The 14,673-nt window shown below is 42.6% G+C and overlaps 1 protein-coding gene across 4 annotated transcripts in view; it reads right to left on the reverse strand.

Annotated features, from left to right (window-relative positions):
- The window catches only part of LOC119656513 (MICAL-like protein 1), a 322,282-nt gene that overhangs the window by 138,985 nt on the left and 168,624 nt on the right, over window positions 1–14,673 (reverse strand). The window lies entirely within an intron of this gene.

Raw genomic sequence — 14,673 nt, forward strand, 5'->3', positions numbered from 1 at the left:
TTGCTATGAATTAAGACATTTAGCAATGAAGTTGGTAAAGTCAAGAAGATTTAAAGCAGTAGATCGATGTTTTCCAAACCATGCCACTCTTCGCTATTAAGTGACTGAAGGGTAATGAATAAGGTAACGACTTCAGTAACATCACTTTTCCAGGAAACCCTAAATACGTATATTTACTTGCCAGTTCAGCTACTAATGGATGAAGACCCAAAGCACTAAGAGAGAGCTGTAAAGGTGATAATCATCCTTTGGCATAAAACTGAAAAACACAGCTTTATACATGTCGGTAGGTAGCAAGCGTTATTTTCGGAAGTACATTCGAACATTGTAATTTGGCAAACGCGAAGGTAAACATAAATAGGGTTTTCCTCTTCCACACAGGATGGAAGCATACTCGTTGGAGCTCCTCTGTAATTACCTACCTTGCCATCTTAGGACAACTTAAATTGCACCAGCGCTAAAAACCCTCCCGAAAAGTTTTTCGGAGTACTGGATGCGTCTAGTATAAATAGTCTTGCCCGCCTGGAGGGATCACTAGTCTCGTCATCTATAAGATACCGTCATACTCAGTGGACCACGTTTGAGAAAAAAAAAACAAACAATAACAAACGGCGATGATTCTATAGGCATTAGGGTATGATCAAGTCAGACTCAGACCACCAATGGCAATGATATTCATGAACCTTAACGGGAAATAAATTTTCTGGAGACCAATGGCGTCTGACAAATCCATGCCGACTTGCTGCTTTACAAATCGATTAAGTGACCAGCCCACCGCAACCTATTGAGCCAGATACCTCTTATATTTACATCATCATCCCGGATCGGTTTTTCCCGGGACCGGTTAAAAAGGATGTATGATTGGGCATTCCTTTGTCTAAGATCGGTGTTGATGGTGAATAGTCTCGAGAAAGGTCCTGCCGCTTTCATCTGGTCTCGCAAATTGATCACGGGCATCCTAGCCAGTCTCATAGCCGGGTACAATTTGACGGCTTTGAAGTCAGTGAAAACATGGCCATATTCAAACAGTTTTTCCATCGCTTGCTGTATAGAGAAAATCCAGTCTGTTGCTGGTTTGCCTGGAGTGAAGCCCCTAGTGTACGGGTCTATGCGGCATAACAAGATAACACAGAATATCTTATAGATGGTATTCATCAACGTGATACTTGTGTAATTGCTGCCACAAGTGATATCTTCCGTTTTATATACGGGCAGACATTGCCTCGTTGCCAGACATTAGGCATTAATTCGATATCCCACCCACTGATATAAATTGATGAACCGCTTCACTTCCATATTTAACCAGTTCGGCTATAATTCCATCGGTTCATGGCGACTTACTGTTTTTTTAGGCTTGGTGGTAACAACATTTTTCCGCCGTCTTCAATTGACAGTTCCTCCAGCTCGCCGAGTTGGTTGGCCAATGGTGCATCAAAGTGGTCAGCCCAACGTTCCAACATGCCCAAAAGGTCTGAAATCAAATGTATCTCCTGGTCTCAACACGGTGAGCATGGGAGTGTATACGGCTTCACCCTGCTGACTTGTTGGTAAACCTTCCGTGCCTAGTGGGGATATTTCTTGTACTTCCCGAGTTAACAGATTTGTTAGTTCCAAGGTTTCCTTTTTCATTTTGTGTTGCTTTTGAACTCCATACAGTTCATGATAAGTCCCTGCGTGCGCTCGCACCCTTGATATTGCAGGCGCAATGATAGTTGAAACTCGCTTTATATCCCTGACAGCACCGAGCAGTAGGCGCGCCCGGCTGACGCAACAACAACAAGGAAATTGCGCGGGTGGTTACGGGGTAGATAAAAAGCAGCACTTCGAGGGTTTGTTCCAAGAGATTCGGATTTTTCTATCAAAAACTTAGATAGTAAATTATGCGATTATAAAAATCATACCATTCCATAATTATATATAAATAAATAATGTTGCAGGTTACTACAAGTAAGCAAAAGCTTTGTTTGGTATTTAGATCGTCTCCGCAATCCTTCTCTGTGAGGAAATCCATAAGGTTGACGGGTCAATTCACCAACGAGTTTGATCCCTGTATGCCGATTACCTTCACAAATACTTCTCTAACGTCGAGCTGAAGCCTGGTACGTTCCGGGATATCAGAAAAAACTTGTCCTTGCGTACGGCGAAACAATTCAACAAACAGCGATCTTAACCACAGCTTCAGTCCTTTCAGTACCGCTATTCTTAGTCCCCCGATTCCTGAACCTAATCCTATAAAAATCCTACAATATGCGGATAACCAACTTCTCTGCACTTCCACCAAAAACATTTCTCTCGGCGAAATTCGCTTGAATTCCTATTTAGACGATATCACGATGCAAATCCGTGTACTCGACCCTAAAAAACTTAGCCTGTCTGTAACAAGAGAGCTGACCAGGCCTCCTCTCATTTTTGGCTTTATCTTTTGGCCTGATAGTGCCAGTGCACTAATATCGAAAGAAAGAAGAGCTTTTTAAAATTTATTGTTAACCAGATCGTATATGATTCCTGCTAAACTCTCTGCATCGCCTATCCTTACCCGTCACACCGTTAACTTCCTAGCCAACTGTCAGGTATATCAAAACCTAGGGTACACAGGTCCAGAATGTAGAAGAGAACTTTCTTGACACTCATCTGTTTCCTCAACTTTCTTATCCCTATTCTCAATTCTCAAAAACTATCTCTTCTCCAAGTCCAACTGTCAGGTATATCAAAACCTAGGGTACACAGGTCCAGAATGTAGAAGAGAACTTTCTTGACACTCATCTGTTTCCTCAACTTTCTTATCCCTATTCTCAATTCTCAAAAACTATCTCTTCTCCAAGTCCAGTGAAGTTTCCGAAAGTGCTGATATCTAGATCCTTTACTTTCTGCCAAATAATGCTGAAAAATCCAGTGCTAACCTTATGCCAATTTCACATTTATATTACCTTAGCTGTTCGGAATCCTCCTCGAGCATTAAATGCGCTTACATATACACATTATACAAATATTTCTTATTACTTATTAATGGCGTCGTTATATATTCTTGCGAAAAAAAATAAAGTCATAGTAGAGCTAGCGGAATATTCGCCAAAATATAAGGGCCATGATTAGAGGCATCCGATTGGCATAGGGCAAAGCCCAGAATGAAAGATGAGTGAAGTCATCAGGTAAAAGTAAGTCAGGTGACATAAGTGACACCCATTCAAAACTCGGGAAAGGAGAAACCGGGGAATACGCTGCGTGAACGGATGAATAAGTCAACTGGCCAGCAAACCCCTAAGAGGAAAAAGGGCTCAACTGGAGCAAGTAAAAAGAATTGCTCAATCTGCCGGTGAATCTCATGTAGCCGCAATTCCCGTGAGAGGGTGTGGATCCCCCAAGGAGGATGTGGAAACCCGGAGAAAGATAGCAACTCGGAAAAGGGGGAATAGAAGGAGGATACGACCGGAGGTTATTATCATATTTAAACGTGGCGAAAGGTCATACGCTGACATTCTCAAGAGAGTGCAGGCTTACAAATTCGGAAGATAATGTTAGCGACAGTAGACGGTCTCAGAAAGGAGACCTTATGCAGGAGTCCAAGAAGTTAAAGGATATAAAGGCAGATAAATTCATGAGTCAAATTTAAAAGTCCTTGGGATAGAAAGCCGAAATCAGGACTAGCAGGTCGAAGATTTCTATAGTCTGCAAGGATATAGATAACCTCACCACAAAGCAGGAGGTTTGCGAGGCTTCAATTCAACCTTATTGGGCTTCAAGGCACAAATTGGGCTATGCTTCGTATTAGAAAACAGGTGTCACCAAACCGGTGCCTTAGATACCTTGACTTCGGTCACATCGCGAAAGCATGTTCCAGTAACAATGACAGGTCGAAGCATTGCAGGAGATGCGGAACGGTTAGCAGCAGGAACTGTGGAGCAAATCCAAATTACCCACTGTGTAAAGCTAGGGAATCACTGCCAGAGGCGGCGCTGGATCTACTATTCCAAACCATCTCCGAGAAAAATATCGATCTGGCCATAGTTAGTGGCGCAAATCGAAATCATGGTGGTGGCATTTGAGTGAAGGATTAAATGGGCCAAGCAGTGCTATGGGCTTGCGGAGAACAAGCCTTCTAGGAAATAATGGAACACTCGGAGGAAGGCCTCATCAGAGTGAAGGTGAAACGAGTTCAGATATGCAGCTGCTTAGAGACGTTCTCTGCGGCGGTTGCTGTGCCACAGTGGTGGTGGATGTGAAAAATGCATTCAATTCCCCCAACTGAGGCCAAATTAAAAGCGCTCTGGCTGACATAAGTATTCCTGAATATTTGACGTGTCTGGTCGAGAATTAACTCTCAGATAGAACTCTCTGGTACGGTGAGGACGAGGATACTAAAGAGTACATCGCCACAGTAGGAGTACCAGTCCCAGAAGAGGTTACGATTTTCGGCTTTGCCGACAACCTGACTGTAATTGTTGCAGTAATGTGGTGGCTTACGCTATCTGACTACATTGACCCTGGCGGATAAGGAAACGGAAGAGATCTAAGTAACGAACCGTAGAAAAAAAACACAGTGAAGGTAAAGCCGGTGGATATATGGTCGTCTCTAAGCTAGCTATCAAGTACCTGGACACCAAACTGAGCTTTAGGTAGCACCTAGAGAATTCATGTCAAAAGGCAGCTATCGCCACCACGGCACTTGCAAGACTGTTAGCGACCCATACTGCTCTACGCGTCGCCTGATTGGGCGGAAACGCTCGCGAACTCTCAAAGACAGACCGTGAGTTCGATTTACCGACTGATGACTTTAAGGGATTGCAGTGCTTTTAAAACCAAATCAAATGAGGCAGTACTGGTGACGGTGGGCGTGACCTCAGTCGACATTCTGGCGAATAAAATGAGTGTATTATTCTATGCGAGACGTATGGAGGGGCACATGGAACGCAGGAATGCGCTGAGGTCAGAGTTTTATGATCTTTGCCAGCGCAGGTCCATTTCCAACATTAGTGTATGGTTTGAACGGCAACATGGAGAAATCAACTACCACTTTACCCAGTTTCTCACGGGACACCGTGGTTTCTATAGGCAGCATCTATACCCCTTTGAGCTGGATGATTTACCGAATTGTGCTGCATGTAGTGGCGCACCGGAGGATACAGAACATGCTTCACTACTCGAGGTTCGTGATGGAAAGAAGGAGCCTTAGACAAGCACTGGGAAGGGACGTGAGCCGGGAGAGTATAGTTGCGGAGATGCTAAAGTCAAAGGAGAATTGCCTTACAGTTTCCACCGCAATTATAAAATTACAGAATGAGTTCTTGAAGGAAGGAAGGAGGAAAGGTCAAAATTACGAAAATCGAGAGTGCCTAAAGGCAAACCTACCTCGCGAAGTATTACGTAACTGGTGGTCGCGCGGGGCTGGGGCTGGAGAGACCGAAGATGGCTTTTAGTGGGTGCGAATCCATTACGCGCCCGCCCTACCTCCCTCTACTAACAGAAAAAAATATATTTTTGGGTGGTTACAAAACCTCAAAGGCAACCATTAAACTATTCGCCTCCAACCCGGTGCGACATGAAGAAAATATGGACACCCATGCAAGCCTGTTGAGAGAGAGCTATTTCCCGGAACCGAAATAGAGAAACTTCCACAAAGTTAGGCAAATTATGTAATTTTTGATTTTCGCTCTAAGTCCGGTTCTTCCACCCTACGACCCTGATTGTACAAGTGGCCCCTTTAGCTGTTGCCCCCAGTGGTACAGAAAGGGGATACTAAACACTGTTTTTATAAAGATACTCTATATGCCGAAGAGTAAGGCTTAGGTTCATAGCTGATGAACATCAAAGACAGTTCACGACTAAGACCCCAATAAAAAGGTATTACCCGCCTGTGGTCAATGTCCTTCCCCCTGTTTTATTCTCTTAACAAGCAACAAATTTCCTCAACGTTAAAAACAACTTGTCATGTCGCGCAATAAATATTTCCATCAAATACTTGCATATTACTTAAGTCGTTAACCTTCGTAGTACATTCTCAGACAACAAGTGATATATAATCCCCGAAATCACTTGAAATGTGTGTCACCTCAATAAGTGACCACTGCAATCTCTGAGCACTTTCTTGCTTTTATGCCACCAGGTAATGAGCTATTTTTGGATATTACTTTTATTGCCTTATAGTCGGTGGAGAAATATATTTTATGACGAATTGCAATCTCCATAAAATCTAGAATTTATGCAAAATGGTCATGACTTTACGTCCTCGTCTCAGAAAGGTGAAGTTTCTGTGGAGAAGCTGAAGATGTGGAGATGACATAAATTTACATTTCCATTGCAATAAATTTATGGGGAAACAAATCACCAGGCGTAATTGAAGTAGCTTATTAATTGGATGTTGCATTACGGGTAAATGGTGGTAAGGCCGACCCACTTAGTTTCTTTTAGGGAACAGCACAAATGGAGTGAATTCATTCAAATAAAGATAACAAGGTAATTTCATACATTTTTATTTTGAATGGTTTCTGCGTAATTGAGAATTCAATTGGGGACATGATATATTGGTATATTGTCATCGGGAATTCTTCATTGCGGCACGGGAAACCTTTTTCTGAAGCCTCACAAGACTAGCACTACAACCTAGGGCTTGAATAAGAGAACTTTTGGGGATGAATTTTGTCTACTATATCTTAATTCGAAGCACATTTAATTTGAGAATTTTTACAGAAACTTACTAAAGCATGTTGATATTGCCGCTAAGATCCTAGAGGAACTTAAGCCGACAAAAAAATGTTCCCTACCTAAATGGGATGAATGGTTACCGTCGGCCATATCCGGACAGTCCGATTCTCAATGAGATAACGTTTTCGTGTTTTTTAGGTTTACGAGGTTCCGTATCTAATTTGGTTTAGATTTGTCCCTATCTTGAATATAGGCTTAGCCCAGAATGAGTTGAGAGATATCATATCATAGATATCATTCACTATCTAGCTCTCGCTGTTTTGGTCGGGCTTTTGGCCGTTCCCTATCGACTGCGATGTTCTGACTAATCTTAGCCAGGGAATTCTCGTCAACGCATGACCATCCCACCGAACATGCTTCGCTTATAACGCCCCAACACGTACGAGGACAAGTGGGGTCTTAAGGCGAAAATAAAACTTACAGAAAGACAGCTCCTATGAAAAAGTAAATCAAAAGAAGAATACGACCGAAAGTAATCAGAACTTCTAAAGGAAGGAGGGAATGTAACCAGGTATTCTTTGAAATAAAACTGTACACGGCTATGAGAGAATTCTGTGTCCCGACGAAATTGATAAGACTGACTAGGATCACCCTGACCAATGTGCCAGATAAAAGCAGCAGGATCAGTCTCGACACCATTCGACAACAATGGTCTAAGAAAAGGGGATGCCCTATCATGCGTCCTCTTTAACCTGGCCCTGGAGAAAGTGATCCGTGATGCTGATGTAAATGCGAGGGTTACGATTCTCTTTAAATCCACCCAACTAGTAGCCTATGCTGACGATATCGACATCACGGGAAGAACGACCCGATACATACAAACTGCCTTCCTCCAGATCGAGCAAGCGGCGCGAGATCTTGGGCTACACATCAATGGAGGTAAGACAAAATATATGGTGTCAACCTTAGCGCCAAAAATCAAAAAAACAACAACATCAATTCGCACTGGTCAAACGGAAATAATAAAGATAGGAGACCATTGATAATTTCTCCTATCTTGGGTCGAAAAACACAACCGATAACAGCTATGATGATGAAATCCGCGCATGGTTGTTAGTTGCCAACAGAGCCTTTCAGCTTACAAAAACTGTTCCGCTTCAAATGTGTCACCATAGGGTCAAAGCTTTTACTGTACAAGACAATGATCTTGGTAGTCCTCATGTATTCCCCGGACACTTCAGTTCTTAACAAAAAAAATTGCAAACTCTCGGCCTCGTTCGAGAGAATAATTTTTGGCCCCCTTCCGTAACTTACATAACGATGAAGTCTATGACCGATACCATGATCGTCTGATTGTAGATAAAATTCGGTTCAATAGGTTGCGATGGGTCACTTAATCCATATAGATGGGGACGATCCAGCTTGGAAAGTCTATAAGCGCAGCGTCTATGGCAGATAAAGAAGACGAGGCAGAAGCTGCCTGAGATGGAGCGTTGGCGTAGCTCAGGAGGCCAGACAGCTTTTGGGGATATCGATGTCGGGATGTCTCGAATTCCTTATTAAGACAGATCTGAACCGGTTGTAACGCCATCGATGACGATTCTCTGAAATTCAAGATAGTCCCCTAGTTTTCTTTAACCTTGCGCAAAAATGCCAGTCATATTAGAAGCTGGTAGTTAATTCCATAGATATAACCAGGATCATCATCGAATATTAAGACAACGATGAGATAACTATGAAGGAAAGAAGCTCTGGCCCACCAAATTGTATCCTTATCCAGCGATAAGGACCCACATAAGATGGAAGTAGCACCGCCCGGATAATAGGAAGACTGTGAACGAAAATGAGAGTTCAAATTGGTACAGATTAACCTTAATCTGTGCGAAGGGGAGGGGGCTACTTTTGGAGGTCATTAGTAGGGAAAACATTGCAGAAAATTTAGCGGTTCTCCGTGGCTATAATATAATAACTACACTAGATGAGAGATGGGTCCATTATGGACGTATGAGGAAAAGACTTGGAATAATCTGTATCTGAATTCGTAAGCGCCAAAGTGCAACGACGAATATCGGGAGACTTGTCCTGTTCAAGCCAATCCTGAAACTGGACACGGTTCTTATGAATATCAGAAACACATTTTTCAGGACGAAAAGTCATTTGGCATGTCAGTGAGCGATAATCTTATAGTGACCAAAAAAGAAGGTGAATTTAGGAGTAAAAAAGCCGGTTGAACGGAAAATCCTTTCAAAGGGGACATATTTTACACAAAACAGTATTCAAACTAGACAAATGGTAACGGGGGCGTGAGATGCCACCAGAAGACGAGTGCTTCTGGTAGTATAAAGAAACTGCAACGACGACTCCGCATGATTCCATACAAGTAATACAAGCACTCTAGCAGACGACACGTAGAAGTACCTCTAAAGCAACTTCAAATGGGCTCACAGATTTCCTTACCCGAAATAATAGAGCTACAGGGATCTTTAAGAAAAAATAGTAGCCACTCTCCTCTATTATCCCAAAAATTGCGGAGAGCAAAGGATGGCGCAATCAAGCGAATTTGCGGAAAAACGCAGGAAGATCGGCGGCGGCAAGAACCCAGTTTAGATAGCACTCCTAACAAAGCTATCAAGTTTATATCTGATCAAATGGAAGCGCAGTAGTATTGTTTCATTCATTCATTCCTCCGTGGAGTATAAGGCACCCACAAAGTTCGACTGTGTTTCAGTTTCACTATCATCACCCTTAACGCTATGCAAATGATAAGCTCACAACAGCGAGGCAAACACAAGACAAAGACAGACACCCATGACGACTGGGCTTCGCACCCAGAGCAACGAGATTGGAAGGCTGATTCTTTACCCCCTCAACCATCGCGCAGTCAAATGAAAGCGTGCCTGAAAAAGTTATATTCACTGCCTAGTGAGAAAAGCACAAGTTGTACTATCTACTAAACTTCTGCTAGTGGTACAAGCAGAAATAGCCTCATACGGGGTTGTCTGCCAGTTGAACATAATGGGGTTTAAACATATCCATTTCACGAATGGCGTAATAAGCAGCAGTTGTGCCAGTGTTGTGCCGTTTTGGGCGTGAAAAACGAGTATTGGCAACAAATAAAAGACGTCTTGGTTGACACAAGTGATCCTGGATACTAGGGAAGGGGTTGAGAATTACCTTTAGAAGAGATTTCTATAATGCAGAACCACGAAGAGAGTATATCGTTATATCTGCAAGGTTCGGTACTAAGTGAAGTGGAGTATGATTTACAATGCAACCCGCGTACGTTTGTATCAAACGAGGCTATAATTGTTGGCTTTGTAAATCACCTGGTCGTAGATGCCTAGAAAGAGCTGGTTCATATTTGGGGAAGTTGAAGATAGAAATAGCCATGATTGAAGCTGGCAGAAAGAAGGACATTATTAAGGAAGGAGTGGCTTTGCAAACTTCTCGGAGTCTAAGGGTGATAGGCACATCGAATGTGGCTATTAAAAGGGAAGGCAATGTAATCACGGCACTTGAAAGAACGGCGTTCAATGTCACCAAGCGGAACCCAGCTGGGAACTTCTTATACGTGAAGTGGTGACATCAATACTTTTGGATAAGTAGCCCGTATGGGTAGAGACACGAACTCACAGAACCATAGTGATAAATTCTGAGTTACAAGCGTTAGGGAACAATGCCTCACAAAACAGCGTTGATCGTATCACGCATGATCCCAATTGGATTGTTCGCATGAAAAAGATGTCCCTTGTACTGGAGGAAATCGATAGACTTATCGAAAATGGGCACAGAATAGAGGTGTTGTGTTATTACTGACATCGCAGATGGGGCGAGCCTCTCAAGAGCCGATGGAAGCACAAACTCATCCCGAATATTGATCAGGCGGAATCACTGGAAAACAAACTATTACATCTTGCGGTCACGGAAAAGCACACACAATTTCTTACAGAAGAGACTGTTAGAGACAGTTAACTCCTTTGGTTTGGATGAATTTCCAAATTATCCTAGATGCACCAGCTTTCCAGAGGATCCAGAACGCGTGCTACTTAATTGCCTATGTTTTGAGGCTGAGAGAAGAAGGCTAAATGAGGCCCTGAAAGTGAATGTGCTCCCTGAGAATATATTCGTACTACCAGAATAATCTTCACGTCAGAGAAAAACTAACTCCGAAACTTGGGGAGTCAAGATCCTCCATGATGTAGTATTTAAATGGTGCCCCATTGTGCAGGAGCGGGAGTAGTTTCAATAGATGAAAAACTTCCATGCATTCGCTCTAGTTCCGACGGGACCAGAAGCAGAAGATGGCTTAACTTTTGATACCGGCGTGACACAAAGAAACTGGACCGTTGTAGCAAACTCAAAATAGACTGACGAGTGAGTTCTGATGTCGCTACCTCATAATCTACGTTAAGGCAAGAAGAGCACAAATTCTACAATTAAACTCTACACTACCCTAAAAAAGCCCTATGATCCTCTTTTTTATTCAGACTGAAAGGTGCCTCATAAATAAGGCGCTCTCCAAAAGTAGTGTCCGGATAGCTGAGTAGTTAGAGCACGAGGCTGTCTTACAGGAGGTCGGGATTCAAATCTCACTGGTAGCAGTGGAATTTGTATCGTAATTTGACGTCGGATGTGTAGGGTCGTGAAGGAAGCAGCTGATCTACAAACTTTAGCAGAGGTCAACTACCCGAAGCATTAGCGAATATTAACGCAGAATAAATGATAATAAATGTTGGAGGCGTAAATATTTTTCTTTGATGAATCTGTCATTTGTATCTGTATTAATGAGCACTATACCCACAGTGACTGCCAATCAGTGTTAAAGATGTAAATTAAAAGTTTTCCGGCTCCCGGTTCTACTACAAAGGGTTTCGTCCAAATCTCTAGCGACCGGCATAAAACTTTACGACACTGCCATCAACAAAACCATTCAAATCGTCCGGTCGGTGAGCAAAGCGAGCGGTACCAACAAACAAATGGGGGTCATACATAGAAGCGCAGGAAGTTATTTTAATCGATTATGTGAAGATACCGATATGAACCCCTGGGGCATTGATCCCCGGACCACACCTTTCTGACAAATAGTAGTCACTCTTCACCCCGATCACGAAACTGTCGAAAACAATGGCTACACATTCCAACGAGTGCACAATACCTTCATGCGGGAGCTATAGGAAATACGTGAAGGATGAGCGAAAACAAAGCTCGAGGTATGGATGACATTCCAAAAGAAACTTTGAAGCAAGTGGCGAAAACTGGAATTAAGCAATTCGAGAATACCTTGGAGATGTACTTAAATAAGGAAGATGTTGGAGAGGGTCCTTTCTATCAGACTTTCACCCATTGCTGACCTGGCCTGTCTCAATGTCAGTACTGGAAGTGTGCCCAATCTTATGCTGCGCAACGTCGCGTTGACGTTGAACTTGAAGAAAAATGAGTTCGCTAATGAGCAATAAATCTAATCCGCATTGGTTGAGATAGTTTTTGTGGGTATCTGGCGAGGTTGGTTTCGTAATCGCCTTTCAGAAAGGATTCTCTATTATGGAAAGGATAACGGAGTTTGAGAGTACACCACAGAGAGGGTTCCACAAGGTTCTGTACTAAGTCCCTTGATGTAGAATATGATGCACGATGGACTTCTCTTGTTGGTTGTTGCGGATATTCCCACAACTTAAACTGTGAGAAAGTTATGGACGTAACTGGAAAAGACTAACTTGACCGGTAAAGAAGATGAAGAAAAGTGGAAGACAATGAATTTACACTTATCAAACACAAATAAAGCCATGAAACTAGGGTGAGCTCGTATAATCTCTGGCAGCAGAGAAAGCACAAGTCTTTGAACAATTGAGGGACGTAAAAGGGAATGGGTAGAGCGGAGTCAAAGGTAAGCAAAATATCACATCACATAATCACGGAGAAATGAACTACTACCTCAGTTCTTTACAGGATAAGCATGCTTTGAGAGACCAAATTGGCACGTTTTACGTAGAGTGACTTCCGAACTTTTCTATACAGAATAACTCGCTAGACGACTTAGAATGCATACAGCTTGCCCTGATTCAAGGCTGAGAGAAGCAGGCTGCTCGGGACGCTGAAGGCTAACGAGTGCCCTGAGAATATAGATGGAGAAGTACTCAAGTCAGAGGAAAACTAACTTGTAGTCAGTTTCGCAATTATAAAAAGACAGGGCGAGTTATTAAAGTAAGCAAGAGGAAGGAAGGCCGTTTGAATCACGATGACTTTATGGTAGGGTTGTATAGTTTAGAGTCACCTTCATCTCTTAAACCTTTCTTCATTTTTTTTCAGTTCAGCAATAATGACAAACCTACTGTTCTCCTTGAGATTTCTAATTTAGTTTCTAAAATTGTTCCCCTTGCCAGTTTTCAATATCTGCTTAAATAGTGGTCGTATATGCAAGCTAATTTTCTGTGAATGTGGTAACAATTACTAAACTGGTTTTAGGTTTTTTAACGGACAAATGTATGTTACAGGGAGGGAGGGGTAACCAGTTAACTTGAATCGGCATGGGATCATATGTTAACAGCGGCTACTGCCTGCAGACATTAATCGTTCCCTTCTATTTACTCGTAAGCATGATATGGTTATGGATATAGTAACCAAAACCGATTGGTTTAAAGGTAAATTGAACGAAGTCGAAAAAAGGTGAAGTCTGATGAGTTGTCATTGGACGAAACCTCAGATTAATTGCGGCCGGCCAAACAAGGTGGAAAAAGGTTTCTCGCCAAATGGCCTGGTCCACCATCAATGAGGACTTTCTCAATCCTAAACCTGCATCGGGCTGAAGCATGAAGTAAGCGGTTTTCTTTGTTAATACAACTCATATCCATTAAGTTTCTTGGATCTACATAAGGAAGCGAATAATACGAAAGAACCACTTTCGACCCGCTGCTTCTAGAGCCTAGGTGAGGCAACTTTAGATGAGTTATCTCTGGCCTAGGCGAAACCGCATCAATTAGGTAAAAAGTGTCCATTACGTTCAGATGCCCAGACTTTATTTTTTGGGTAAAGCTCCCATTTTTTCCATCAAAACCAGTGACTGGCGATTCCACTCCGGATTAAATTGTTCTTGTCGGGGGCCGAATAGGAGGAAAAGTAGGTTATTATTATTATTATTCTGTTAAAGGAAAGTCGCACCGCGTCCTTGAAGAACTATTGTGCCCCTTTTAGTGGTTATAGTATACCTATTCATCATAGTATCTCAAGCAGGCCTGCAACCATTCGGAACTTTAGTATGTTCCCTACTTTCAGATGTTTCAGATTTGCATCTGGTATTAAGTGTTCTCCCAGCATTTGATAGAGCCAAATGGCGAAGCCGATCACGACGAGCCGACCCCACTTGTGAACGGGACAAAGGCTGAAGAAAAACAAGATTAAGCATTCTCCCAGATGTCTCGACCTACTTTGCACAAGTGCCGGACACTGTCCCAGGACGTGTATAGAGGTTTCGTCGTCCTCCTCACAAAACCTGCAGGCAGTGTCCGTAGATATCCCTAGCTTCCCTAGGCGATAGTTCAGCCGACAATGACCAGTGAGAATTCCCACTATGATTCGGAGGTTCCTTTTGGTGAGGTTTAAGCAATCCTATGTGCACATGGGTTCGTATCCCCCAATAAGCACCCTGGACTGCTCCATCCCGGGTACCTGGTGCACTTAAGAGTTAATATTGTCAACTTAAACACAGAACCTCCCAACTCCAACTGTTTGGTGTGAGTGAACCCGCGTTCACCAAGAAGAAAGGACGACTGTAAGCTAGCCTTGCTGATGAGAAGATAATATTTTAACCTTATACAATAAGTAAAACATTTAGTATAAATTTGGCGTAACTGTTACTACATAAATTACATCTTTCAATTTCCTTAACACCCACCAATAAATTACATCGTCAGACGCCCATCTAATTTTCAAGCTCCACACCAGTTTTCTATTTCGCATTTTCCCTGTTGCTAGCTTTCACTTTTCCAGCTGCAAATCCCCGACATACTATCAATAGCTCAATAGATATTAAGCTAAGGC

This window comes from Hermetia illucens, chromosome 5, assembly GCF_905115235.1.
Source record: "Hermetia illucens chromosome 5, iHerIll2.2.curated.20191125, whole genome shotgun sequence".
In the NCBI taxonomy this organism is placed as follows: domain Eukaryota; kingdom Metazoa; phylum Arthropoda; class Insecta; order Diptera; family Stratiomyidae; genus Hermetia; species Hermetia illucens.